This window comes from Sebastes umbrosus, chromosome 6 (genome assembly GCF_015220745.1).
Source record: "Sebastes umbrosus isolate fSebUmb1 chromosome 6, fSebUmb1.pri, whole genome shotgun sequence".
Taxonomy (NCBI): domain Eukaryota; kingdom Metazoa; phylum Chordata; class Actinopteri; order Perciformes; family Sebastidae; genus Sebastes; species Sebastes umbrosus.
Window position 1 is genome coordinate 8,365,366 of NC_051274.1, and position 27,050 is coordinate 8,392,415.

General features: G+C 40.7%; 2 long non-coding RNA genes across 3 annotated transcripts; both read left to right on the forward strand.

Moving 5' to 3' along the window:
- Window positions 1-1,040: 1,040 nt before the first annotated feature.
- LOC119490393 lies at window positions 1,041-25,089 on the forward strand. Its single transcript, XR_005207386.1, has 5 exons — window positions 1,041-1,051; window positions 18,091-18,101; window positions 22,135-22,142; window positions 23,600-23,603; window positions 24,967-25,089. It is a non-coding gene; the product is annotated as an uncharacterized LOC119490393 (long non-coding RNA).
- Window positions 1,061-13,453, forward strand: LOC119490397. Of its 2 annotated transcripts, XR_005207391.1 has the most exons (4): window positions 1,064-1,245; window positions 9,783-9,967; window positions 10,799-10,922; window positions 13,176-13,453. It is a non-coding gene; the product is annotated as an uncharacterized LOC119490397 (long non-coding RNA). The 2 variants fall into 2 exon arrangements; XR_005207390.1 differs by lacking the exon at window positions 13,176-13,453 and having other exon boundaries at window positions 1,061-1,245; window positions 10,799-11,234.
- Window positions 25,090-27,050: the final 1,961 nt, after the last annotated feature.

The following is a 27,050-nucleotide window of genomic DNA, read 5'->3' on the forward strand; positions in this document are numbered from 1 at the left end:
CAACATACTATACTATGACTTTTTTTGCATGACATTTTTCGACATACCATACTATGACTTACCTTGTGATTGACAGGTCGCTACCATGGCGTTGTACGGTCTGGGAGTTGTCCGTGTTTTCGTCTTAGAACTTTGTGTGTAAACCCTTTCACAGTGTGTTTTTCAGTTCATGAAAGTTAATTGTGACCTTTTCGGTCGCCTAAAAAATGTCTTATTCAGCGTTCAGTTGTGCATGTTGTCTCATGTCACCTCAAACCAAGATGGCGACTGCCAAAGACCAAGTTGGCGATGCCCAAAAAGATGAAATCGAGGGCTTTAAAACGGCAGCCCACAAACCAATGGGTGACGTCACGGTGACTACGTCCACTTCTTATATACAGTCTATGGTTTTATGAGGAAGGAAATGCATTCAACATGTTTTTCAGGTTTTACGCAATGTGTTTTGGTGAGTCACACTGAACTCCACGGGTTACATTTTTTGAATCCGTACACAAACAGGTGCTGGAATATACTTAATAAACAACATTTTAACCATCCGCCCAGCACGTCATGTGCAGCGCTGCTGCTGGTTGCCTGGCTACCCCACAGTGAAAACAAGATTTTTGCTTTTGTGAACAGATTAAACAAAGATGATACAACGTGTTAATCGTTGAGCTTTAGAGGTGTTGGTAGGTGCATTATTGAAATTTGAAACCAGGCTAGCTTTTTTTCCCTGCTTGCAGTCTTTATGCTAAGCTAGGCTAATCATGTCCTGACTCTGAATCAGATAAGCCATTTCCTAAAATGTTGAACTATTTCTTTGAAACAAGTGGTCATATTCATAAATCCGTAAATGAAAATTGTAGTTTTCTTTATAATTATAATAATGTGAATCAGTCTTAAATCTGCTATCAAATCACTGTATATAAACAGCATTCAGCAAGAGTGTGGGCAGTCATTGTTTATGTGCTTTTTCCTCTCCCCCTGTGTGTCAGACAGTACTGGAACAACGTGTTCAACGTGGATGAAAGCTTGTGGATGATCAGGAGGCTGCAGGGCGATGTGTGTCAAAGTGTGTCTAGTACTCTCCCTGGAAACCTAGTTTTTACTACTACTACTACTACTACTATTGCTGCTGTTGCCATGGCAACAACTGCCATCACAACAACTACTACCGTTCATCCAGTTCAGCAAGGCAGAGTTCTCTGCTCAACCAACAATAACAATCATGGTGATTTAACAGGGAGAGTTGAGTTGCAGTACAAGGTCAGTGCTCTCCTCCCACCTTCAATATGTTCTCTACTATACCACTCTATACAATACACGCCCACTAACAGAACATCTAGTGTTATCTAGCCATGAATTCTCTAGATTAAACTCTGTCCTACTCTGGATAATGTCAAGACCTCGTTGTATGGGAACTGAAATTATGATGTTATTGGAAATTGTTTCTGGAATAAGCACGTCAATACACCAAGTCCAGGCTTGATTTCTTGGGAGTTTGAACTTGGCAAGTTAAACTCAGAACTCAATCCTCAATCCTCACCGTAATGAAGATTCAATAAAACAAAAATATAATGTCATTCACAACACTGCCTCTGGTTGTTTTCTTTGTATATCATTTTTTAGTGAAGTGTGGCAAGAACTGTACAAACAAGGAGCCAACTTGGTGACATATCACTTTCAGGTTCATACTTTTATTTCAGGGTTCTACTAGACAATGTTCACATGCTTTAAAGGTACTATATTTAACAATTTACATGTAATAATTGCTTTTGTATTACCAATGTGAGAACAGATTGTAATGTAGCTTAAAAACTGTGACCTTCTACGACTTTCTCTGTTGCCTATAAGAGCCTGTGGACTGATTTCTATGTAAAGGACTCGGTTTTGCTTCATAACGTTAGCTGATGAAGTAATTTACAAATGGTATTCAAGTTAGTATCATGGAGACTGGACATTACAAATAATAACAGTGACATACTTTATGATCGTAATGTAATGTCACGTCACTGTTTTGGCCAATGCCAAAGTACAAGTGCTATTAAGGTAATATTACCTTTAAAGGTACTATATGTAACTTTCAGAAAATCCTTGTTATTAATGACACCGGTGGCCATTAAGTGAACTGCAGTCAGCATCTGGTTGCTCACACTCCGTAGACGCGAGTGATAATCCTGTACAATCATATATCATAAAATAACTTTACTATCTGTAATGTCCAATCTCCATAATACTAACCAACTTGCCATTTGCAAATTACTTCATCAGCTAATGTTACGAAGCAAAACCAGCCCGAGTCCTTTACATAGAAATCAGACTACAGGCTGTTATAGGCAACCAAGAATGTCCAGGAAGGTCTAAATTTTTAAGTTGCATTACATTCTATTCACACAATGGCAAAACCAAGCAATTAATACATGTAAATTGTTACATATAGTACCTTTAAGTCTCATTTTCACTTTAAAACCAACCATGTTGTTTTTTCCCAAATCTAACTTAGTGGTTTGGTTGCCTAAACCTAAGCAAGCGTTTTATGTTTAATTCACAACGTTAAGCACGTGTTTACTTCAACCAAAAAGTGACGCCAAGGGGTCCGTGACAAAGCGCGAGTATGTGACGAGTTGAGAAGAAACGTGTTGGTAATCCTCGGGGACCGTGTTGGCTCAAAACTTGAGCTTGAATATCATCATCTGCTGATGAAGACCACACATTCAAAGTGAGTAAGTGGACCTTGAGTTGAGATTGCTTTGTTTAATATCAAGCTCTGCCACTGGCCATAACAAACCTTTTCTTGATTTGTTTCGCATGTTTTCCAACTTCAAGATCCAAAGAAATGTAAAGTTTCTAGCTTTTCTTTTTGGTGAGTTTAGAGTTTGTAATCTTGTGATTCTCATGGCATGAAAACATCAGAGCAGTTCTCGGCAGCTCTGTTCAACGACGTGGCCGACATGCACGTCTCCACACGCTCTTTGGCCTCTCTCTCCTGTCCACGTGTCCTAGAGAGGCCCCTTACTCTTCTTTTCAGCGACGAGGAGACGCTGTTTGTTGTGGGAGCCCCTCGTGAAAGGCTATGACAGCCGGAGGGGGGATCCTGCTGACACCAGGGCCACCCCCCCTCAACCCCCTGCCTCACTTATTGATGTCTGCAGATGTGTCTGCCTGCATGATAATGGCCTCCACTGGAGGAGCCCCCTTACAGTGCCCGTCTATAAATCACACAGGGGACACAGAGCGAACTGAACCTTCCATGTGTGTGTATGTATCTTAAAGACTGTGTGCTTGGGCCTGTTTGTGTGTCTTCATACACGTTGTGTGTGTGTATGTGCATACGCTGCTCGAGGAGCACCACGTTGCATTATTGATGGCCCTTAGGGAGGGATGAAAGTGTGAATAGTTGAAGGGAGGGGGGGGAGAAGGAGGTGGGAGTGGTTGGAGACAGATATCATAGTGCCTGGATGCATTTGGCAGGCCCGCTATGCATTGACATCAACGTCCAGGGACGGCTATAGGTTTCTATTGAATCTAATGCTGACAGGTGAGGCCCCTGGAGGACAGTGGGGCAGGGGGTTAAACAGGAGGAGGATGGAGCAGGGCTCTGGGATGTACATTGATGTGACATCTGCTTGGCAGGTTGTAGAGGCTACCGGTGGTGATGGAATAGGGTTAGACTGAGGGAGACAATACTGTACTATACTTCTATCTATGATATGATCCGCCCTAATTACAGCTCCAGAGTAGCTAAAGACACATGTGAAATGAAAGGGAAAAACCTTTGCATACAAAGTCAATGAGAAGATGCAAGCGTGCACGAATAGACACACGTTTTACACAAAAAAAACGAGGTAAAAAAGTGTCCATGTGAGTTCAAAATGTTTCAACTTTTGAGCAAACGTTATATCCCGAGGCCTTATGACTCCACTCCACACTAGTCAAAGGGAGAAAGACTGGAGTGAAATAGTAAAAAAGAGGTTTGGTTAGGCTAAGCGTTCACACAAAAACACACTGACCCACTGTGCAAATGTATGGACGTGGTGGGTGCATATGTAACTAGCTAACATAAACACAGGGGGTGGGGTGAATAAACAGAGACTGCACAAACAAAGTCCAGTTGTCATATTTGATCAAATAAGAGAAGGCTAAAATTCATGTTGTGTTGTGTCTGGAGTGGTCATTTACTTGCTTTTAGTTACTGTATGTGTTTACGTATCGTGCATTCCTTTGGAGATTAGGTGTGCCACATTATATACGCAAAATGCAGACTTAAAAGACTTCACTTTAACACCAGTGACTTGTGTCTTCACTTGAACTTTAGCCTTTTGACTTGAAATGATTGATACCCCGTAAATGAGCGTGGCAAATAAACTCATAGATAACATAACACAACATAGATGCTTTAAATCAATCCGACTGCACTCAATCGGGTTCTACGATCAGGAGGTAAAGGTGTTTGTCAGTACAGACCAGCAGAGAGACAACAGATGACAGGCAAGACTGGAGACTTGTGATAAACTTGTGTAATATTTCTTGGTTAAGACATAACCAAAAGTTTGTAACTCTGTACAAAATTATTATTACTTCTGCTAGCCAGCATAACCTGGAGAGTCTTTTAGTCAGTGTTGCTGGTGAACGACTTGTCACTATAAAATGAGAATAGCTAGTTCACCTTAAATGAGCCTGAGCCGAAGTAATGGCTTACTTCAGGGCAAACCATTTCACTTTAATCAGCAGGACACGGGAACTTGGCTTGCGTTTCGAGGAGTTGTTGCATTTATTCACTGACAGCCTAAACTGTACCACAATGCACAGCTACGTTCAGCTAGAACGTTACTGCTACTCACCCTCTCTCTCTCTCTCTCAACCACACTATCGATAACGTAACGCACACAACCTACGCACTTGTTATTGCTACTTGTATAACACATTTTTGTTTAAAAAATCATCTTAAAAATGTACAAAAAAAAAAAAATGCAATGGCGGAAACCCTGAATGTTGAGGAAGGAGTTGCGCTTGGACAGAGATGGTGACACAGATTTACTCCGGGAATTTCAAAACAAAGGCGTATCTTAAAGATTATGATATGCATCGATGTTTTCACTTTGCATTGATGATAGTGGATCGCTGATCATTGAATCTATATTCAGGCCAGATCAATGGATCGTTGCACCCCTAATCCATTTATTTGAGTTTTAGAATTTAAAGGTCCCATATGATGCTCATTTTCAGGTTTATACTTGTATTTTGTGTTTCTACTAGAACATGTTTACATGCTGTATTGTTAAAAAAAAACATTATTTTCCTCATACTGTCAGCCTGAATATGCCTGTATTTACCTCTCTGTCTGAAATGCTCCGTTTTAGCGCATTTTGACGGAATTGCAACAGAATTGCGTTGCTAGGCAACAGCTTGGGTCCATGTGTATTTCCTGTCAGCTGATGACATTCACATACACTGCAACCAGGAAATAAACTGGGACACATTTAGAATGTTTACATTTCAAATTGTGTCAAGGGTCTAAATATTGTATATTCGTGACATCACAAATGGGCAGAAATCCTGACAGCTTGTTTCAAACACAGAGTTTCTGAATATGAGATGTGTGTATTTCCCTATGGATTGAGTGTTTCGATACTTTCACAGTATTTATATAGGACTTAAGCCTGCTTTATAATAAAGAAACATGAAAATCTCACTTTTTTTATAATATGGGACCTTTAAACAAAATCATATTTTTCAAGGAATTTTACTTTAGTCAGAACAGAAAGTTTAGAAACATATAAGCATATCAGTGAAGTTTGCCCCATGATGTTTATACCTGTCTTCAAAAATAGAACGATTTTACTAGTAACACTAGAAACCTGTCAAGGGTGTTCACCTGCCTTCTGCTGAATGCATGCTGCGATAGGCCCCATCCACACATGGATGAGTGAACTCATTTTAGGAAACATGAGTTGTGTTCATTCCCCGCTGAGGATTATGTGCTATCAGGGGTATGGGTACTGTGTGTATTGTGGGTATGCATATACATGTACAGAGTGTGTGCTTGACAGCAGTATGTAAATGCAGCGCATATTCATCTGTATGGATGAATGTGTATGTACTACACTGTGCTATTTTGGCCACATGTGCACAGAGAAGGTATCAGGTGGGTAGTTCTGCACCGCCTGATTCGTTGGAACCTGCACAGACCTGACAGGGGTGTAAATTGCCCAGATTAGGCTTCCGGCAGCTGTGGCATCTGTTGGCACTTCATGGTAATGACTGCTGTCAGCGAGGAGACCCCCCCCCCCCCATCCCTCTACCACCCCTGCCCTGGTTATTGATCTCCACTCTCATTTCTTCTGTCCCCATCGTTTTACAGCCTCCTCCCCCTCCTCCGGGCCGATCATCATTGCTTATTATGAGTCCTAATGTCTGCTGCACCTGTTCTCCTCACTGCTCATGATAAAGTTGCTGCGGGGTAGCAAGTTTATCAACCCTGGACTTTTTATGCTGCTCTCAATCATGCTTCACTACTGATATGGGGTGTTTGTAGCCAGACTGGTAGTGACCTTTCATTATATCCTGGATATTTGCCAGTGGTGATCTGCTCCTGTATGCTACAGATGTTTGTCTGATTAATTAGTGTGAATGTTGATTAAGCAGCATTCATGATATCTTTTACAGTTTTTTAACTATCACAGTTTATGTTTTATGCTTTTTTTCAGGCCTTTTCTTAGTTTATAATGGGCGTGTATAGGATGGAATGTTGAGAGCTAGAGTGGTGACATCACAGCTAGAGTGGAGAGGAGTGTTCATTTTAAACTTGCTCTCGTTCTCACAATTTTCACTCACTTTATTCATGTATAATTTCTCGTCAAAATGTAGGAAATCATATCTTCAAACTAACTTACTATGGAATCAAACACACACACACACACACACACACACACACACATATATATACTGTATATATATACTGTATAGTCCATTCATCTCGGCCTCCTCCCATTATATATGCAACATGCAACTTTTCCTTTTCTATTTCCACTGGGACCATTAACTTTTGTATGTATTTTAAGATGGTATTCAAATACAAATCATATTTTACTGTTAAATTATTTCAGGTACATGGTGTAAGTTGGCAGCTAAACATATAGATGAGGATGAAAAGTATAAATGGCCAACACATTCTCACCACCAACTCATCAAATACCGCTTGGTCAGTGGCCCTACACTTACGCGCTATAGGTACCCCTCTGTGATGACGTGCGTCACAAGGTTTCCCCTCGTTCAATGCATACAGTCTCTTTTCAAAATAAACTTTGATGTAGATTTACTTAGTTTTTATGTTTTCTTACGCAACAGAAGAACTTGGTTAGGTTTAGGCAACAAAACTACTTGAATAGGCTTAGGAAAATATTTTGTTTTGTGCTAAAAAAAGTTGTTACGTTTGTTACGTAACTGGCATTAGTTGAGTGTGGAAGTTACGTAGCCAAATTAAGGTAAAATAAGTCAACATTAACTTGGTTTCACACGAGACGCAAACAGCGGTCTCCTGACCGAGAGTCCTGTGTTTGTTTGGTTTTCAATGTGCTATGTACTTTGGTCCTCCAGTGGGAAAAAAAACAATACTGCTAATCAACATGATTGACTGACTGGCTGTAGCCATTTAGCTGAATGGGCTCTATTTAAACGATCTATAGCGCATGGTCTAAAGTGCATGGCGCAAATGCATTTAAGGCGTGTCCAAATCCACTTTTGCTAGTTAAACAGCGCATAATCTGGGTGCATAGTAAGACGCAAGGGGCAAAGGGGTTGTATTTAATCTCTTAATTAATCATAGGTGTGTTTTGGGCGTAACATGAATTAAACCAATCAGTGTCAATACCCATTGCTATTTAAAAGGTGGACCTGGAAAATTGGAGAAGCAAGCGTTTTTCTGTTGAGGAAACGGATCTGCTCGTGCACAAAGGGCAAGTGGGTGGGTTGAGGCAAAATTAATTATATGATAATAAACACTAGGCTAAATATGATAAACATGTATTGATAAATTATGAAAACTGTGTTGCTTTCTGATGCAACCTATGGGGGGGCTCGGACCGGGCATAATCCTCCGGAGCTGCATTATGCACGGGCTTGCAGCGTAACGCATTCATCCATCAGCCTCAAAGCGCTGACATTTAGAGGGAGAGGGCCAGTAAACTTTGAAATAGCCTATACGTCTCTACACATGCACACACAGAGGGATGAGGAGAGGGGTCGCCACAGAGGCGTGTGTGCACCGTGATCACTCTGGTCACGGTGAGGACTGACGGCCTTACTTCATTATATTCCATTATATTCTGAATTGTCACCTGCCGCCTGAATTTTGAATAATGCACCCTTTAAATAGCAGGAAAATACTGCGCCAGACTTCAACGTCAATGGCGCAATCGCTTTCTGCTGCATCAAGATAGCAATGCGCCAACAAATCACCTGAACACACCTCACTTTAAGACCAGCATGCTCATGGGCGCACAGATGGACGCAAGTTCATTTGCTACTTATACAACATGGGTTCTGGGTTTGAAAATGACTACTGCATCGGTCTGAAACTAGCAATGACAGTTTCGGTGCGCTGCTTTTCGCTGCTTTTCGCTGCTTTTCGCTGCTTTTCGCTGCTTTTCGCCGCTTTCCATATATATGTACTGTATATATAAGCTTGGTTGTGGTTAATTCTTTGTAGCAAAAGAACAGTTGTAGTGAGTGCATGTGCCATGGTTTATCAATTGAAAACAAAGGTGATACTCTACTACACACTAATCGCAAAAATGTCTACAACTGTAGTTTAGGGGCAGTTGGTTAATAATGTCACTTTAAAGGCAGCTGACACTCTTGTGATTTGTTATTACTCTGTCAAATGTAATAACACTTGATGTAATCTAAGTTTGACACTTGGAAATATAAATATTTGACAGAAATATATCCCAGAAATGCTCCGGGAAAATAAATCTATAACATTTTGAGCGGCTGTGGCTCAGAGGGAGAGCGGGTTGTCCACCAGTTGGAAGGTCGGCGGTTTGATCCCTGTCTCCTCTAGTCCACATGTCTACGTGTCCTTGGGCAAGATACTGAACCCCAAATTGCTCCCGAAGGCTGTGCTGACGGTGTGTGATTTTTTTTTTTTAGATTAGGTCCTGATGGGCAGGTTGGCACCTTGCATGGCAGCCTCTGCCATCAGTGTATGAATGTGTGTGTGAATGGGTGAATGCTGACATGTAGTGTGAAGCGCTTTGAGTGGTCGGAAGACTAGAAAGGCGCTATGTAAATGTAAGTCCATTTACCATTTCCGACATCACACAGAGTGACAGTAGGCAGTGATTCTCATTGACAGCTACACAATGTATCATGATGTGATAACTTCATACACAACATGACATGACATGACACAACATGACCCATTTTGTCAGGCAGATAACTGGCATGCATGCTAATAGCACTAGTACAGTGTATGTATGAGCTGGGACCTGAGCAGCCTCCTGGATGCCTCTGAATACCCACATCTGATGTTGTATGCTAATCTGCTAACCTTGAGGGCACCCAGACTGAAAAATCAGCGAGAGAGAGCAAGAAAGAGCTGTCTTCTCTGCTCGCAACGCTTTGACACGATCCGCTGAGTTTCCAGCTTGCACTCAAGGGCTGTTAATGAGTGTGTGGAGTTGTATGAAAATTCACAGTTGGTATAGAAAAGGGGGTTTTGAAACGGTGGTTTTTCAGCATGAGGCATGGGGGAGAAAGTGAATGGTCTTGATTAGACATTGAAATCTTTTTGTATATGACAGGTGGCGCATTAAAAATGGTGGAGGGAGGTGACATCTTGGAGGTTGTCCAGGACTCCCCGTTATGTGCTGAAGCGCTACTGTAGAGAGAGGAAGAGAAGAAGACAACAGGTGACAGACAAAAGAGGAGCCCATTGGCCAAGTGAAGAGTGGAAATGGAAACAAATGAAAAAGCACACAACAGCCTGGTAACTTCTGAACACAAGCTCATGATTTATTTGTCTCTGTGGAAGAATCTGAGTTTCTGAGTAGAAATTCACATTTGCAATAGCTCTCAAGATACCTGAACACTGTAGCCTACCATTGCAAATCCTTTAAGATCAATAATAAAGGATTGAGAAAAAGACAACCAGAGGAAACATTAAAATTGAATACAGTCAACTGAGGTTTTATAGTTTTAAGAGAGCCAAGTGTGGTGTTATCATTTAAGTGACTTGAAATTAATTTAGCTTTGTCTTATCCAGGGTCCTTTCTGTTTCACTTGGTGTGTTTCCATCCACTTGTTTTTATGCATAATTTCAATTTTGCGCATAAAACATCCCGAGTGGAAATATTCAAAATTAAAGAAAAATCTTGAAATATCACAAAATAAAAAGTGTTTACGCTTGGCTGAGGTGGAAAAGTTGGTGCATCATAAAAGTAAAATGCGATAAAGAGCAATGGAAAGACATGAAAAATGTGACTTCACCATCCACTGAAGCTTCTACACCACTGAAGAGATGGAAAATAGCGGCAGATTAAAATATCCTCACCGCTCCACACGGTACTGATGCTTTTTATACCACAAAAATTAGTGTTAAAATTACTGCACAACATTTTTCATAAATGGCCTCTCCATCTCAAAGTCCCGGGATGAATTTCCATCCCAGTCCATCCATGTTGAAAATAGCGGGGCGACATCATTGTTTTCATGACGCCAAATCTACCACAATAACACCCTAAGTTGTAACAAACCAAAGTGATCCTACGAGAAGTACTTGATGTGTGTACGTTGAATTAATTGTTTCTTAATTTCCCAGGTAAAAGCAGCAGGGTCCTGCAGATATGAGCTGGCATCTGACTGCCTGCTGTGTCTCCAACATGGTCTGCCAGCCTGCTGAAGATAGCCAAGGACATCAAAGAAACCGCCATCCAGACGCCCTCGTAGGTGACGCTATTCCCTGCCAGCTTTTGGATTTATACACGCCAAAATGACACAACCATCTGAATTGGATACCTGACAAGATCCTTTCAATACGTTCATTATGGATTTAAAAAATCCCTGGATTGCTGCGTTCCTTCTAGCCCACACTCAAACTAATTCAATGCTTCTAAATCCATGAGAGGTGGTGAACAAATGTACGTGTCAGGAGAGAATGGACCCGGGTTTGATTGTCTGCCAACCTGAGGTCCTACGCTCTAGTCGTGTTTGTTGGTGACTAAATGGCAGTGACAATATCCCTTTACGAAACACGACTCAGTATGTTTGTAATGCCATCTTCTTTTAGCTGTTCAGACATGGCTGCTGTATAGCTGCCTGACTTTAATCCGTTTTTTGGCCCCATTCTGTTCTGAACACATCTCACAGAGCAGGATGTACTCAGGATGTACTCCGGCTAAAATGGTATTGTCTGTGTCTCTCTTGTCACGTCAGAGAGAGGGATTTCAACAGAATCTAGACTGGCTGTACATGTATATGTGCCAGTTATGTAGATAGGGTTGGACCGATAAATTGCTGTGCCAAAACAAAACAACTCCACACTTCAAATACATTATAAACCATTTATTAGGATGAATGATACATCAGGGGCAATTTTAGACTCTTTTTAGAGGTGCTCAAGCTCAAATTTAGGTTAAATTTTGGCGAAGGAAAACTAGCATGGCCATTTTCAAAGGGGTCCATTGACCTCTGACCTCCAGATATGTGAATGAAAATGGGTTCTATGGGTACCCACGAGTCTCCCCTTTACAGACATGCCCACTTTATGATAATGACATGCAGTTTGGGGCAAAAGCCATGCAGTTTTTGCATGCATTAAAAATGGGTTATTTTTGCCTATTCTAAAAATGGTGCATTTGAATATTTCTGCATAATGGGGTCCCTAAACAGTCTTGGAATTGCATAAATTGGGTAGCGCTGTACAGCTGATACTCTTGTGGATCCAATGAGCCCAACTGTATTCATGTTTGATGATGTTAGTCCCCATAGGAGACATTTCATTGTATTGAGACCATTTTTTGAAACTTGACCTCACTGTATAAAATGACCTGTAGTGACCTCTAGGATAATCTCAGCCTCATTAAACTTGACAACCACAAGCTGCAGACCTAGGGCATTCAGAGGATGGATGGCTTTCCTAGGTATGTTGACAATAAGGGGGTTTCTGAGCAGTTTCCAGAACAGAAGTGCTCGCCATCCAATTGCCAAAAAATGCAGTTCTTGTAGAAATCTTCAAATGTCAAAAGTTTTTGATACCAAATCACAGCATGGCTTTTCTTTTTCTATGGTGTTCCTCAAGGTCTTGGTGTCTTAATGTGGTATTTTTTAGGGATTTTTATCATTTTTATCAATTTTTAGTTGACTAAAGTCTGGGCATTTTAGTCTTATCTTAGCTAAAGAAAACCGCAACTATTTTAGTAAAGTTTTAGTCAATGAAAACGATTTTAGTCATCATATTATATTCAACATTTCAGTCAGCTAAAATATCACTTTGTTTCTTTCTCCCAAGCTCTGTTTTTGTCATTGACAAACTAAAAAACACGTCACTAACGTAGCTTACAAAACAAAAGATGGGTCTCATACACCGGTCTCCTGGTTGAAAGTCCTGTGGGTTTTTTTTCTCCCCTCCTCCAACCACAAGCACTCTTTATTCTACGTCATTAGCTCTGAGCGTAGCATATTCACGCATTTACATTGCAGTCAGTACAGACTACATGACGTACAAATGACAAGCTACTGTAAAAGCAAGAATGATTTCATGCTTTTGCCTTGCACATAATCATGTCACTCCTTTTCGGGCGACCGAGTCACAGTTAGTGTTAAACGATGTTGGTGCCATCTCGTCATCATCTTGTCTTGGTTGTGGAAGAAAAGGTTGTTGAGGAAGATATTTAGTAATACTTTTTGTTTACGAAATTAACACTGCCTGACAACAACATATTTCTGGCAAAAACAAGAACTATTTGCAAATTTGAGGGGAAATTTCAGCATAAATTTTGTTATTTTAAAACTTGAAATATCAGCTTGTCTGCCTTTAAAAACCTGCATCAGTCAAACTTTTGCTCTCGTATCATCACTGGCCCACTTTTCTCCACAGTCTCTTGTCCTTCACATTTCCATCTCCCTCTCTTCCACCCATACATGCATCACTCCTCTCCCACTATCTGCACACACACGCTCGCTCTCTCTGCTTTCAGGTTGTCATTCAGCCTTTGATGGAGAGAGCCTTTGAAAGCTCCAGAGGACCGTCAGCTCTCCCCCACCACCACTAAATCGAGCTTGGTGGCGGAGGCTGACTCGTCGCTCCTGGAGGGCGAGTGGGAGTCTGGAAGCTGATCAGACGGCCCGGTGCTCGGGGGCGGAGGAGCTGCCACCTTCAGCTACCTGGACGCTGAGGGGAGATAGTGGTGCCTCTGGCAGCGAGCACTTTAGTCACACTGACTCACACACAGGCGGCTGCAGTCGATCACCGTCTGAAAAAATAAAACATTTATTTTGCTGTTCGGCTGATATGATTATTGAAGAAAAATTATATTTTTCAATATAAACATTTTTATAACCTTTGCGTTAACTATATGAGTATTTATATATCAAAAGATTTGATATCAACAAACCCCTCTTTTTTTATGAAATAAAAGCCGTTGTTGGTTCATCTCTTTCACAATGACTCGTACACTGTAGAATGCTCCCTTTAGAAAAACAGTTTTTCTTTAAAGAGCAACTTGCAGGTTGGTGATCCCAGTGAATCAATGTGCCGGAAACATATGGAGAAATGAGATTTTCAAAAAAATATACATAAATATACACTACAGTGAAATCTGTAGTCGTCGTTTTTATTTTTGCTTAAAAAAAATCATTTTACAGGCTGTTCTACAACACTCTCTCTTCTCTTGTATCATGTTATTATAACGGTGAGATTAACACTGTTTACAGTTGCTGCAGTTTTTTTTTCAACTGCTGAAAAGGCGTCACACGTTTCTAGTGGCAAATTCAGGAAAATACCGTAACCATCACGGACCAACGTAAGGCACGATAATTTACTTTGGGAACAATATCTTACTTTTTTAACTCAAAGGGCCCTATCTTACAACCGGCCCAGCGCCCACATTGAATAAGTAGCAAATGTACTTGCGCCAATTTGTGCGCCCATGGGCGTGTTGGTCTTAAAATGAGGTGTGTTCAGGTGCTTTGTTGGCGCATTGCTAACTTGAGGCAGCAAAAAGCGATTGCGCCATTGACCAATAAAAACCTGGTCTAAAGTCTGAGCCGTATTTTCCTGCTATTTAAAGAGCGCATTATTCGGACAGTAAGATACATCTATAGGCAGCTCCACAACACGCGTACACTCTGATTGTTACACACACAGGGACGCGACAGCTCTCCTCCTCCTCACTTGAATAGTGTCGGCACTACAACAATGTTTTTATTGTTTTAAGGAAAACACAAAATTCAGGCGACAAGTGACAATTCAAAATATAATGGAACATAATGATGAAGTAAAGCTCTCAGGCATTCTGTTAGCTCAACCTGCAGCGCACTCTCAGTGCTCCTCCGGTCATTGGCGTGACTGCCGTGACCAGAGAAATCACGGTGCACACACGCCTCTGTGGCGTCTCCTCTCATCATCCCTCTGTGTGTGCCAGTGTGGACGTAGGCTACTTCAAAGTTTCAAATATAATATAATATTTTACAATATAGCTTAGCTGTAGAAGAGAGCAACCTCAGAGGTGGACAACCTGACTGGCCAGTACTGTATAAACACATTATTTAAAGGACAGCTTTGCCAGACAAATGCCTGTGTACAGTCTGTCTTGAACTCTTTATATCCTCTTTTTTTGTCATCATTTGCCTCTTGCTCTCTCTTCCTTCCCTCTCTCCCTGAGGGGCTTATTTCAGGGATATCAGATAATTTTAGTGGGCCAATTGCCGTGAGAGCCTGCGGCTGGCTGCTATGAAAATCAGAAAAAAAAAAAAAAATGCCTAGAGTGCCACTGACTCTGTTAGTGTGCAACTTAAAAGGCTGCTTGGTTGCTGTAATACACTTATAGGATTCCCCTCAAGGATCCCATGAGTTTTGGGAAAACGATGCAACTCTATCAGGATTTGCAGACATCTCAATTAGTCTAGGAGGGTAAGGCCTCGCAGCGCAGGGATATCACAGCTCCTTGTGGAGTTCAGAGCCAGTGGGCTGGTTTGTGAACAGTTAGTGGGAGATGAGGACAGTATCCAAACAGCATAAAAGCATTTTCAAAACAATTTCAGCTACAGAACAGAGCTGGGAAAAGACATTATTAGAACTCAGGAGATATTTCTTTAGCATGGTGGCCTAATGGCAACATGGGTTTTCTTATCCAAACTGGGACCTTTATCATATGTCATCCAAAATCTTTATCCAATTCTCCCAGCACTAACTTTTCAAATAATGAACTTGAGAGTTCAACATTTTGGGAAATAATCTTATTTGCTACCTTTCTGAGAGTACAAAAAAGCATGCATTTCCCACACATAAACTGGTGTTTATAAAAGAAGAATGTAGGGTGAAAATGTGCACCCCTCATGCATGCTTTAGACCAGGAGTACACATGGTTTTCTAGCGATAGCTGTGGCTGATATGATAAGATGGAGAGCAAAATATAAGGCGAGAGATGTAACTTTATAATAAAACATTGTTTAGGTTGTTTGCAAATTTCGCTGATTATGTGATTCATTTTGCAGTCTACACAATTTCAGTCAAAGGATTTATAAACTTAATTTTTAATCATTTATGAGTGATGCATTTCATCATTATTTTTATTTACATTTCCCCTGTTGAAGAGCTGTTGATGTTATGCTTAATTGTGAAGCACTTTGTACAGTCTGTTTCATTAGGGGCGCTATAAATTAATCATTACCAGCCACGACTGGTGAAATCAGCTTGTGAGTCTGTGTGTGATTGTCTGTGGACAGATTGTGTCATTCTCAGGAATACTAGGGTTTAGATTATTTCCATTATCGCATGTGGGTCCAATGGGATAGGACAGTTTGACCAACCGCTGATGGACATTTTGAAAAATGGCTGCCAAGGCCACCAGGGTGTGATGGCTAAATAACCAGTTTTGTTCCCAATCTATCTATCAACACATCTGCCAAATTTGGTGCTGTCATCACAAAATGAACAATAGTTATGATCTGTTGAGCTATGCCGCCCCACTATTAAAAGAGTTAAAACATTAAAACATTGACAAACTAGCATGGGATGTGCACGGCTCAAACCACCCATAACATCATTGGTACGATCTAACTGGTACCATTTAACGAGCATCAGTGATACAAGAGGTGCCGGCAAAGAGCCCATAGGACATTAAAAGACAATATCCACCCCAACCACATCCTGTTCACCCTGCTGCGTCTGGCAAGAGATACAGAAATATCCACCGCCGTACCAGCAGACTACAGAGCAGCGTCTTTCCTCGGGCTGTGAGACTCCTCAACTCCGCCATTAAAAATAGTTTTGCTTTTTTTTTCATTTTTCTTCTGTAGCATAAAGGCACTACAACTGCACTGCATTGCGCAAGCCTGTGTTGTACAATGACAATAAATAAACCTTGAACCTTGTACCTTGAATTGCGATGTAAAATCTCTTTTTCGAGGGAGTTTTGGCCAAGACGGCAGCGTAAAATGTTTCTCATAAAAGCACAAACAACAGCAAAAAGTTCAAAACAACATAAGAAATGTCACATATAACACACAAGCAACAGACTTAAAGTTGGAATGGAAACATTGGAGAAACCAGCAAGTGTATGTTAGATTTTGAAAGTATCCAACCGAAAAACCCATCCCAGTGTTGCCATCTCTTTTCCAATGAAAGTAGCTAGCATCACGAGCTCCAAAAGTCCCTAAATCTAGCGAGAAAGTTGCGAAGTCAGCAACAAGACAGTCCGTCCCTTCATCTTCACTGTAGCTTTGAAACTGAACCCGCCACATCCGCCGATATAGCAGTTAAGTTAATGCGTTGAAGATTTTTTTTCCGTTTAAATGACACGTCATTATCGCGTTAACTTTGACGGCCCTAATTATAACGTAACGAATCATAGGCTAATGAACGTAAACAACCAACATGACTATTGTTAGTGCTCACAGCTGTCAAGCTAGCAGTTTGTGGAAGACTCTGGTGACGCGCAATGAGTGCACGAGCAGGTGCGCGTAGGCAGACAGGCAGGAAGACAGGCAGGTAGCCTGTCCAATCATTTCATTTGGCCTGAATGGCCGAGCTTATTACAGTCCTGCGACAGCCACAGAAACCAACATTTCTTTCTTGTTTTGGTCAGATTATTTGATTTATTGATTGCTGTCGGAATGTAATGAGAATTCCAACAAATACAACAAAAAAGGTTTCTAAAATACATTATCCACCCTAGCTTTAAAACAAACAACAAATTACATCAAACAATGTAAGAGGACATGGACATTCAGTGGTCGAATAGTCCTTAATCCTGTTTTTAAAATCGTCCATGCTTCTAGCATAATCATAATAAGCATAAGCATAATCTAGCTTCTGTAGCTCACACCGAGATGAGGGTGCAAAGACTTTAAAAGCCCTTTCACCAAAGACAGTGCGGGTTTGAGGAATGAAATGTGTGCGAAGGTTGTAGCGACTGATCAGAGTCAGTAGAGACGTAGAGAGTAGAGAACATAAATAATGAGGCTGTTTGTACAATATGGCCTTATAAAGAAATGTTTGCAGGTTGTATCTAAACATGAGGTAAGTGAGAGCAGTGGCAGACGGTAGAAGACTCTTCCTAGCAGAGGTGAGCTGCAGCAACAGCAGCATGCTGAGAGCTTGCAGGGGCTGCTTGATCAGTGTCATTAATGTCTTTTAAATTCTACTGTACATACAGGCTGGCGGGTTAATGATAATTTAACCTCAACACTCCCAGCCCTCCTCCTCCTCAGCCTCCCCTTCTTCCTCCTCCTGCTCCTTGCCGTCAGCGCGCACTCAGGATCACAGCCTGTTCAATATTTCATTGAGGTCCATTAAAGACACAAGAGGCTCCTTCTCTCTCTCACTCCTGGGCTTCATGTTCAAAAAGACTTGACCGCCCGCTGTTGGGAATGTTAATGATTATACTGTAGTAGCAGTATGTGTGTGTGTGTGTGTGTGTGTGTGTGTGCGTGTGTGTGTGTGTGTGCGTGTGTGTGTGTGTGTGTGTGTGTGTGTGTGTGTGTGTGTTTTGAAGGGTATATGATAATTGATGCAAACTGTGAGTGAAAAACTTTTCTGTTACTCTTTTCATTTTTAAGTATAATATAGCAACCATACTTGTAAAATTCAAACACGTACACACACACTGATATACACACAGATTTGAACAACGGGTTCTGGGATCCAGGGAACAGCCCTAAAATGGTTTAAGTCTGAGTTAAGTTCCCTTTAAATCTGGAAAAATATGTGTTCTGTTAAAAATGTTTTTTCCTCCTCGGCCTCCGTTACTTACGGTGTCCCTCAGAGCTCTGTTCTTGAGCCTCTTCTTTTCTCTCTATATATGCTCCCAATGGGTCCCCTCATTGGGAAGAATGGCATCTCCTTCCAATGTTTTGCGGACAATACCCATCTATACAGCCCTCGGTCTTTGCTGCTTCTATTCCACTGTTTCCATGACATTAAAGACTGGATTTCTCAAAACCTTTTGATGCTAAAGGAACTGAAAACTGAGGTGGTTCTCTCTGTGTCGCTTCATGTCATATTCCCCCTGAGTGAAATTGAAAAATAACTTGCAAATTTCACAAAATAGTAGTTTCCATCATATTCCGCCTAAATCTGCATAGCTTGTGACTTTGCGAATTCCCGCAATTCTCTCTTTTGGGCGTAGCGTAGCGTCTGTCCTGCAGTGGTTTGACTTTTGAAAATTAGAGCCAATGGAAATGTGGGACATCGTCTCAATATGTGGAACGTGGGACAAGGGATAAAAATGCAATGCAGTGCCTATGTTTGTAAAGCACTTTGGTCAGCTCATGTTGCTATAGAAATTAATTTGACTCGACTTGATCTTGTGTGTATTTATCAGGTTATAAGTGGTCATACAGCTTATTGCCAGAGGAAAGAGGGAGGACATACGAGGAAATAAAAGATAAAAATGAAAATCTTTGTTTGCTTGGCTGGAAGGAACAAACTACATGATACACACTCAGAGATACCAATCCTCATTAGTGTTTCACAGATGTACCCACACAAATAACGCTGATGATGGCACCCACCCCCATACACACACACACTCAGACACACACATGCAGTGAATAAATAAAGACAACAACTAAAGCAGAGGTGTAGAGAAAGAAAAGACAATCCTTAACATTCCCAAAAGCAGGAGGTTTAGCTTCTTGTGTCTTTTAATAGATCTCTATTTGGGAGACAAGTAGAGGCTAAATTTGTCGAGCCTCACAGAACAGTAACGGTCTGAGCCTGTTGCAATGGTCAAGTGGTATAGAGTTTGGCTGTGGCACCTTTTCGCCAGCGGTAGATGGTATCCTGGTCCGAATCAGCTAAAAAGGGCGATGGCCATATTTTCAGCACGTAGATGGAAGTGGCATGTGTATCAAATAGAAAAACACTAAAATCTGTGACATAAATCACGAAAACACAGCACTTAAAATCATAAAATTGTAGAATTTAAACAGATCTGTTGAGGAAATACCAAGCACCGCCCACCAACCTAAACACAGCCAATAGGAACGCTCAATAGGAACGCTCTCTCTCTGAAATTACCTGCGATTGGTCAAAGTCTCCCTTCATGGGCTAGCTGTAAAATGAGAAAGTTTGTTACCCGGTAGCCATGTTGAAATATCTTGGGGAATACCAAGCACCGCTCTCATGACGGAGCACAGCCAATAGGAACACTTTCTCTCTGAAGTGGCCTGTGATTGGTCAAAGTCTTGCGCTAGATTTTTTAAAGCCTGAAAACAGAGTCATGAGGAGGTGCAGAAGTCTCTCTTAGAACACTTGGATTACAATATGCTGAAAAGTTATTATGGATTTTTTTTGCCCAGAGATGCCAAAACCTTTCTGCCCACTGAAGCTTTAACTCATCACAACAACATACACAGAACTTATGTGTTACTATATGATAAATTAAAACTAAGATAAAACCCCAAGGTACTGATGTTAACTACATACAAGAATCCAAGAATGATCAGATATGAGATTCATGACAGCTGAAGAAAACAAAGATTTGGAACTGAAATTAAAACCTGAAACTGAAACAATACATTTTAGATTTCATACAGACAAAACTATTGACACAGATTTGCATGTATGCTCTTCTGATTTCTGTCTCTGTGCTCCTTAAGTTGAATGTATCTTGACTGTCTTGTGGTCTTATGGCCTTTTGCTTTCATTGCAAATGTGAGCAAAGTCTACTCAAACAGAAAAACTAATTACTATGCACTGTTTGCAGACGATGCACTCACTTCCATCATAGAATTAGATCTGATCTACTTCTATAATTCCACTTGCCACTGTTACTGAGGTCTACTGTGAATGAAGCGCTAGGTCTTTTCTGGAAATGTCATGAATAGCAAGGTAGACATGGAGTAAATACCTACAGCATCTCCCATTTCATTTTCATCAAACCTCACAGATTTGAGTCAGTGGAGCAGCTCACTGCCTCCAAAGCAGAGGCCCTCGTCTTGTTTATCTCCTGCCTCGCTCACCGAGCCTTCTCTCCCCCCATGTCTTTCTCTATCTCTGACATCACCCTCTTTGCAGCTCACTTCATATGTCTGAGCCACTCGTGCCTCATGAACAGCTTGGGAGTAAGAAGAGGCTTCAGTCAGTGAAAGTTCAAAAAGCACCCCTCTCTCTGTCAAGTGGAAATCCACTGGGGGGGATAATCCTTGCCTTCTCCATGCTGGCTGAAACAGAAAGAAAGAAAGAAAGGAGAAGTGGACTAACAGAAGAGAGAAGAGAGATGGCGTATTAATCATCCACCAGACATAAGAGAATAAACAACAAGGCAGCTCACAGGCAGGCAAAGTCAATCTAGAGAGACAGACAGCTTCATAGAGGAATTTAGTGCATCAAAAAGTTCCTTCCTTGCTTTGTCTTTACAGAAGATAAAATGCTCTGTTTAAGTGCTGGTCAACATGTGCTCATTCTGAATTGCATCACCTTTCTGACAAAATGTAAATCTAATCAGTTCATCCTTGAGTCCAAGTGGACGTTTGTGCTAAATTTGTAGAAATTCCCGTGGCATCGCGTTCACGAGAAGGGTCGGACGGACGGACAACCCAAAAAATGTCATAGTATAGCATGTCATAAAAAAAATCACAGTATAGTATGCCATAAAAAATATAGTATGTCATAAAAAATATCATAGTATAGTATGTCATAAATAATATCATAGTATAGTATGTTATATAAAATATCATAGTATAGTATGTCATAAAAAATATCATAGTATAGTATGCCATAAAAAATAGTATAGTATGTCATGAAAAAATAATTAAAAAAATGTCATAGTATGGTATGCCATATAAATGTCACAGTGCAGTATGCCATAAAAAATATAGTATTTCATAAAAAGTCATAATAAATTTCATAGTATAGTATGTCATGAAAACGTCACAATAAATTTCATAGTATAGTATGTCATGAAAACGTCATAAAAATGTCATAGTATAGTATGTCATAAATAATATAGTATATGCCATAAAAAACATGATAATATAGTATTTCATTAAAAAGTGTCAAAACGTATGTAAGAGTATAGTATTCCATAAAATACTGTCATATGTCTAAATATAGTATGTCAAAAAAATGTCAAAAGAGTGTCAAAGTAGAGTATGCCATGGAAAAATTGTTATAAAATATGTCATGAAAAAGCTTACCAGCCCAACATGTGTATGTGTTTCCTCAATTTCACAGCCAGAGCCTCGTCCCGCAGGAGTGCTGCTTCATCAAGTCTGGTAGTGGGTAGCAAAGGGCATCATCATTAGATTAGTCTCTGATCACTCTCCCTAAGTAATTATCCTGCTGCCCAGGCTCCTGCAGCAGCATGCAGACTTAATTGATTTAATGGAGTGTGTTCTCTCCCTCCACGTCTCTGTCTCACTTCTCTTTTTTCCCCCCTCTGCTTCAAGAGCACATTTCCTCCCATCAGAGTTTAGGATTCAATTTCAGAGTAAATGAGGTGAAAGGGCCCTGCACTTGATAATGGATTCAAGGATGAATGCTTTTGTCCTTTTTTTTGTACTAGCATGCCCACATCCAATCACCTTTTGATTTGTTGCTTGTATACATCAGCACATGTTATCATGTCAAGGACAGCAAAACAAAAAAAATGGCTGTCATTGCTGAAAGGCTGGAGGATCTCAAAAATACATATACAAATATTTAGAAGAAACGCTGGTGAGATATACCAAATTAATATTCAGTCCTCCATATGTCGCCTTGTTTGGAGTCCTACTGGTAGACTCTCCCTTGTCCGGATCCCAGTGGGAGGAGGGTAAATCATAAATCAAATGCTACTTTCACTTTTAAACATTGGGTTAGACATTAATTAACTTCTTTGGGATAGGAGGGAAATCAGCCTCTCACCAAGAAGCAAACAAGTCACAACAGCTATAAATATATATATATATATATATATATATCCTAACATTTACCCACAGTAACCCTTGGACTGGCCTTTTTGTGTGTAAGGCCCACACAGCGTCAGGTATTCTCTCAGCCTGCTGTCAGACAATGATTCTAGTGCTATGTGATTATCTTTGGCATATTGATTTGGCTTGTTTAAAGATCGAACCTGACATGAGCAGCAGAAGCAGATGCTGGGCTAAGTGTATCAGCAGCCATGAATATCATATGGCTGGGGGCTAATGCTCGACCTTATTGCTGCTTAATGAACCGCTAAGAGACAATCAGTGCCATTTGCCCACCTCTCTGCATCCAAAATGAATCATAACCACACTGCTGCCAGCCAGTTTGCACTCAGTGCTGCAAAGTAACTCTCCGTTTTTACTGGATGGAAGGTCAGAGTACTTTTCGGGAAGCTGTCCTCCCTGCAGAGCAGCAGCAGTGACTTCACCAGCTGATGTAATTGAATGTACGGCATAAGCAAAAACAAGCATGAACTCCGCATGCACACACACACACTCTTCCACACGGCCTTTTGCACATGCACTCGGTTAGCGAGATGAGATAATGAGGCCACAGTGCAATTACAGAAATCGAAGAGGCAGGTTTGGGCATATTCAGCCCTGCATGGTGCATACTTGCTAACATGGCATGCTAATTGGCTGGAGCACCGAGACAAAAGCAGCCTGAGGGAGCAGATTGAGACAACCCCTAAAGGTTTGGACACATAAAGACAGGCAGCAGTAACCTCCACATCAGTCCCTTTATGACAAAGGACAAAATGGGTGCTGGCAGGCAGTGCTTAATTTGAAAATTAATGGGCCATGGGATTTTTTTCTACCACTTAAGACACTTTGCAGCCCCAGTGCGGTTACCTCCACGCTCCTGCCCTCTCCCCTGCCTGGGTTTTACAACTCTTCAGATGGCCGATGAAGTAGAGACCTTGCATACGCTGTAGTAAATTCATGGCTGATTTAATTAAATATCGCTGCGTCCTTGTTGGTCAGACAGAGAGGTGCCCAGGCACATCCTGAATGAGCTGTGCAGGCTGAACGGTGGCCTCCACGTCTTCATATTGTCCCTCATGTCAGGTTAAAGGAACAATCAGTGATCCAAATGTAAACAAAAAGTTTAACATGCTGTGGTTTTTTTCTCATTAGGTTAATATAAAAAAACAGTAATATCTGGTGAAGAAAATAATAAATAATAAAATAATAATAAACACTAATAATAATAAAAAATGTAATAATGCATTTATTCATTTAGCACCTTTCAAAACAGATGATACAAAGTGCTTCATAACACAAAAAAGCAAGATAAATTAAGAAAAATATAAAATACAGCTAAAAACATCGATAAAAATGTAATAGGAATATAGTAAAGCGGTAAAACAAGGTGATAAAACAAATATATAATGCATAATATACATCTATAAATACATATTTACATATAAGCATATATATACACACACACACACACACACACACGGATTTATAAATATATATTTATAAAAAACTTCTGACATTTCCTGCAACGCAATCAGTGATTGATAAAGCAAGATACATGTTTCTATGTTTTGTAAATAGCTATTGGCTGGCCGTCATTATTTTAATAAACAACTCTCCACATTAACGGGAAATAAACAGTGCTAAACAGATACTGAAAAATAAACTACAATGGGAATGTTACTTTACAGCCTACTTATACAACCAGGGTCTAAAATTACCTTTTTTCACTGCCTGCCACCATAGGCACAGTTTGAACTTTAAGGTTGGGGATTCACAAAAAAAAATGTAGAGGAAATGTGTTGTGTACAACAGAGGCTTTGTTTACACAAAAATTAATAATCAGGCACCAGCAGGTGCATTTTTATATCCCAACTAATATGCCTAATGAGTGATGGAATACTGCGAGAATTACCATAGAAACCAAACTCACACAAACCATAAAATCCGACAGTAAATCAGAGATGAGCCTTGCAGGGGTCTGTGCTGGTCGCGTTGAAAGTGACGCAATGGACATTGCCGGCTGATTTGTAAAGTTGACATGAGGAGTTATTGATAGGCCGACGACACCTACTTATTTAACAACAAAAAACAAAATATAAGGCAGCTGGCTGGAGGGAGATCGCCTGGAGGTTTTCTACTTGCTGTTGGCTATATTGTAGCCTACTGTATGTCATTTCCAGTAAATATCACAATATAAAATGTGTTTTAAAAAGTATATAGGCAACAAACGTAGGAAGATAGCAAGTATAATCTTCTTCTTTTTTATTACGTCTCCAGTTCCAGTCTGATCTCCAGCGCACAGCTGATAGGTACGTGGTTTGTTTACATGACGTAACAGAAGTTCATATTTAATGGATTCAGTGTGGCTAGACAGCTCCGATGTTATTATAAGTCGGCTATATAAAAAGACCACAAACAGTTATCCTGTTGGGTTCTTCTTCTGTCAATAAGAATACACAACAAGGTTGATATTATTCATCATTACATTAACAAGGCAAAAGTGAGCATGGCTCACATACCTCCGCTCACCGCTTGACCCCTACTAAAGTAGGGCAAAAGGTTTTGCCCTTCTGGAACTAATGGAACAAGTTTTACTCGAAACAAAATTGAAGTCGAAAAAAATCACAGTTTTGGGCCAAAATTTCAAAAATGTTGGGCACCCTGGACTTCTAACCCCCAAAAACACAACTATACCCCACTGTCAACCATCATACCAAATTGGAAGCTCCTAAGTGAAATAGTTATAGGACATACAGCAGGGGCCGGGAGTTAGACTCTACTGAAAAACGTATATTGTTAACTTGGAGTAGCATACACTGTTCGTATAGCTATATGAAAAGTAATGCACTGTAATTTATATCTATCCCACAAATTCTGAATCAGGAAGTGTAAAGAGACACAAACTCCACATAGGGAGGAGGTCGGTGTGGATGAACAGGAGATCACTGTTCATTGAACGTTGATTTATTTGTCATGTAACTTCCGTACTTCAGTAACGCCACTTTAACCCAAACCACAATCTTTTCCTAAATCTAACCAAGTTGTTTCCTATGAAGCCATAAGTTTATTTTGAAAAGACTGTATGCATGCAACGAGCGGAAATTGACACTGGACATTCGTATGAGAACGGCAAAAAATAAGGAAAAGTTTTACGTAAGATATCATACGAATCGTTGTTGATACGTTGAGCAGACATATGGAAATGTTTAAAGCCCGTTTCATGTCAGGTCAATGGGATTTTTTTAATAAATCTCAGTTGAAGGCACAAGCACAGAGCTTTAACAGAACATTCAGCTGCAGAGATGGGCAGCAGCAGCCCACACAGTGTGGTAGACTCTTCAAACCCTTTTCTTCATGCCGCAGACACAAATCATTTAAAAGAGTGTTTATTTGCCAAACTTGAGACATCAAAGAACTGCAAGCATGACAACCGAAAATTGGTGGTGGGCGAGTGTTCTCTTGTTGGTTTTCATTTTTTTCCTTCCCTGCAGCTTAATGTGTCGTCTTTGGCTGGTTTTATTATGAGTGGGTGACATGCAGACATGAGTAATATTGGATTGTAAAAGCTTTTTTTCCTATTATTTAATCCCGATTTCTGGGTCAATAAAGCCAATCAATTTTTGTCACGAGCGCACCCCCTCGTGAGATGATGAGTCGCTTGTGATACGGTGCATAATCAAAGCTAATATTCTGCAATTTGAGCTCAGAGTGGGGCTCTATATTACAGACGCTAATATGGGCATTTGATCTTTCCATAAATACATAATGTTCCTGCTCTTTTACACCCCGGTGTGACTGACTTTACCTGTTCATTTGACTCTGTTTTCACATCTTTCTTTTCTGTCCCTCATGCTATTATCCCAACACAGTGGAGGCTATTCCATACAGGCAGAGGAGAGGAGGTTACTCCTCCTCTGTTTTGTTTTTTTAGAGGCAAAAGGGAGATCAAAATATAAAAACAAGAGTAATTGGTTGAAATAAACCATTACCAAATCTCAGTATCATTTATAAAATATTTTTTCTCTCTTCTTTGGAAAAAAATCTATTATTCAAATCCTGATTAAAATGCTTCAACAGCGACACCTGCAGGGCAGAGGGGAAAGGGCAGCCTGTGTGTGTGACGTGGTTGTGGGCATCGTGGGGGGGTTAGAGCATGGATGTATTAAGAGAACTGGATACAGCGTTGGAGGCGGGTCCCGTTCATTCCTATGAAAGATGCTCATTGGCGCATGGAGCCTAAATGGCTCGACTTCCGTCTAGAAAAGTACCCGGATCTTGGCGGATCTTGGGCAACTGGGACATGCACAGTAGCGTCTGCTCAGTCACATGACTCGGTCATGGGGTCCCAACGTCACGCCTTCGTCACGGCTTGCGCTCCAGCCTCGGTCTGGGTCTCACTCACATGAACGGAGGAAGGGAAATAACTCTGTATTCAGCTATTAGTGCATTTTACA